The sequence below is a fragment of the Silene latifolia genome, chromosome 5, assembly GCF_048544455.1.
Source record: "Silene latifolia isolate original U9 population chromosome 5, ASM4854445v1, whole genome shotgun sequence".
NCBI classification, from domain to species: Eukaryota; Viridiplantae; Streptophyta; class Magnoliopsida; order Caryophyllales; family Caryophyllaceae; genus Silene; species Silene latifolia.
In genome coordinates this window covers 39,058,883-39,061,615 of record NC_133530.1, presented here as the reverse complement: position 1 = coordinate 39,061,615, position 2,733 = coordinate 39,058,883, and the positions used below count along the sequence as shown (strand labels likewise).

The window sequence follows — 2,733 nt, the reverse complement described above, 5'->3', positions numbered from 1 at the left end:
TTAATTACCTCAATTGTGCTCAACCTTTCTACTCTTGGACCTTTCATCAAATTTGGGAGGTTAAACTCGACATTGTTGCCCTCAATTTGGAAGGTTAGCCGCCCATTCTTCACATCAATGAGAACTCCCCCGGTAGCTAAGAACGGCCTACCGAGGATAATGGGAGTGTGGCTATCCTCCGGAATATCAAGGACAACAAAATCGGCGGGAATTAAAAGCTTTCCAACTTTGACAGGTACGTCTTCAAGCACCCCCATAGGGTGCTTGATGGACCTATCCGCCAATTGGAGAGTCATTGAGGTGGGAGCAAGGTTTTGAATGCCGATTCTCTTGGAAACCTTCAAAGGAATTACACTTACACTTGCTCCCAAATCACAAAGAGCTCTAGATATGGGCACACCACCTACTACACATGGGATTGAAAAGCTCCCCGGGTCACCAAGCTTAGTGGGCATTTTATTAAGGATATGAGCACTACATGCCTCTTCCATAGCCACTATTTCTTGGCCACCCAAGACTCTTTTCTTTGTCAAAATATCTTTTAAAAATTTTGAGTAGGTTGGCATGTTCATTATCACCTCCGTAAAGGGTAGGGTAACCTCAAGTTTCTCAAGCATGTCACAAAACTTGGCATACTTAAGGTTTTCCCTACTCTTTATGGCTCTTGAAGGGTAAGGAATTTTAGGAACAAGTTGGGAATTTGAAGATACCTTAGGAGGAGCCGAATTCCTTGTTACCTTTTTAGATTGTTGCGAAGGTACCTCTTCAATAGCTTCCTCCTCATAAGGGAGGTCTTCAACATACCCATCAACATCCTTGCCCTCTTGAATTACCTTTCTAGACAAATCTTCACACGCTTTCTTCCCGTACTTGTCTTCTCTAGCTTTACCCAATTGTTCAACGGGTGAGCTTTCCTCTTCATCATTTACTTCCAACTCATCCCTCATGGGATCTTCATCCATTTCTACCACAAGGTCCTTGTAGGAGTCCTCAAGCTCTACACCACTCCTTAGCACTACCGCATGAGCATGGTGGCTATTTGAGGCATCTTTGGAGCTTTGTCCTTGAGCCAACAAACCACCGGGCGGCCGTTGAGGGTTAGCTATAGCATGAGAAGCCATCCTAGATTCCATTTCCCTCATGTCCTTAAGGAAGGTAGCCCTCAAATTTGCTTGTTCTTGTTGAGTAGCTTTAGCAAAATTAGCTATCTCTTGGCTATGTTGAAGTTGCATGTTCTTTATCATCTTCAAAAGCTCAACTTGAGAGAGCTCACCTTGGGGTTCTTGATGAGGTTGGTTGGCTATGGGTAAAGGGAACCCATAGTCATACCGAGCATTGGGACCTTGGTTGTTGTTTTGCCCCACTTGAAAGTTAGCTCTAGGACCATTGTTGTTGAAATTTGATCATTGACCTTGTTCTTGAAACCCTTGAACATACCCTTGCCCGAACCCTTGGTTTGCTTGGTTCACTTGATTCCCTTGGTAAAACCCTTGATTTCCACCAAAATCTTGGTATCCTTGTGCTTGGTTCCCATAATTTCGGTTTTGGTTCCCGGGATTAGGTCTTGGGTTGGGGAATATTCCCCTTTGTTGAGCAAAACCGGGTGGGTTGGTTGGGGCTTGTGGTTGAAGGTGTTGTGGGTTTTGAACATTGGTGCTTTTGTAGCTAAAGTTGGGGTGGTTCCTCAAACCGGGGTGGTAGAAATTGGTATTTGGATTGTAGACGTTCGGGTTGTTGTAAGGTGGTCTTGTGGGTCTTAAATTGTTGTTAAAACCTTGAAAGGTGTTAACCTCTTGAACATTCTCGTCATAGACCCCATTGTAATTGTTGCCACACAAGTCATAAGTATGACCACTTCCTCCACAAAGTTTACAACTCGCGACTTGAGCCACTTCTTCCATGGGTGCCCCATATGAGGTTGCGGCTTGATTCACTTGATTTCTTGAAAACTTCTCAAATTGTTTTGTGAGTAAGTCGAGCTTGGCATTTGTCTCGGAGTTGGAGGCGTTTTCCTTAGGAAACTTCCCATTCCTTCTTAGCATGTTTCCTCTAGAACCATAGTTCGCCTCCGAGTCTACCATTTTCTTGATCAATGTCGTGCCCTCTTCATCATTCAAGTGATCAAATCCTCCCCCCGCGGAGGCATTTACCATCTCCTTAGTCCTTGGTAGCAATGTTTGGAAGAAAGTTTGAGTGATGTACCATTCCGGTATTCCATGGTGGGGGCAACTCGCTATCAAGTCTTGATAACGGTCCCAAGCTTCACCCAAGGACTCCCCATCCTCTTGTTGGAACATATGGATCTCATTACGGAGCATCGCGGTCTTGGAGGAAGGGTAATACTTGGCCATGAATTCTTTAGCCAAAGCATCCCAAGTAGTGAAAGTATCCGGTGGGTGGATGTTCAACCATCGGTCCGCTTTGCCCGTCAATGAAAACGGGAACAACATCATTCTCAAGGTGTCTTCGGACACCCCATTCTTCTTCATCATTGAAACTTTCCTCTTAAACTTCCGGAGATGAGCATGGGCATCCTCTTCAATATGACCCCCGAACAAGCCTTCTTAATTAACCCGACTTGGGCGGGATGCATTTCAAATTTGTTTGGGGCCAAGGTGCCAAAATTGATAGGGTTACATGAATCATTATGGTTAGGCCGGTTATGATCTCTAAGAGCCATTTGTGGTGGTGGATTTGGTACTTGATGTGGTGGTGTTTGGGGTGGGCTATTAT

At 44.8% G+C, this 2,733-nt stretch overlaps 1 non-coding gene across 1 annotated transcript; it reads left to right on the top strand.

The window, feature by feature from the left end:
• Positions 1-2,211: 2,211 nt before the first annotated feature.
• Positions 2,212-2,318, top strand: LOC141658151 (small nucleolar RNA R71). Its single transcript, XR_012549053.1, has one exon. It is a non-coding gene; the product is annotated as a small nucleolar RNA R71 (small nucleolar RNA).
• The last annotated feature ends 415 nt before the right edge of the window (positions 2,319-2,733 follow it).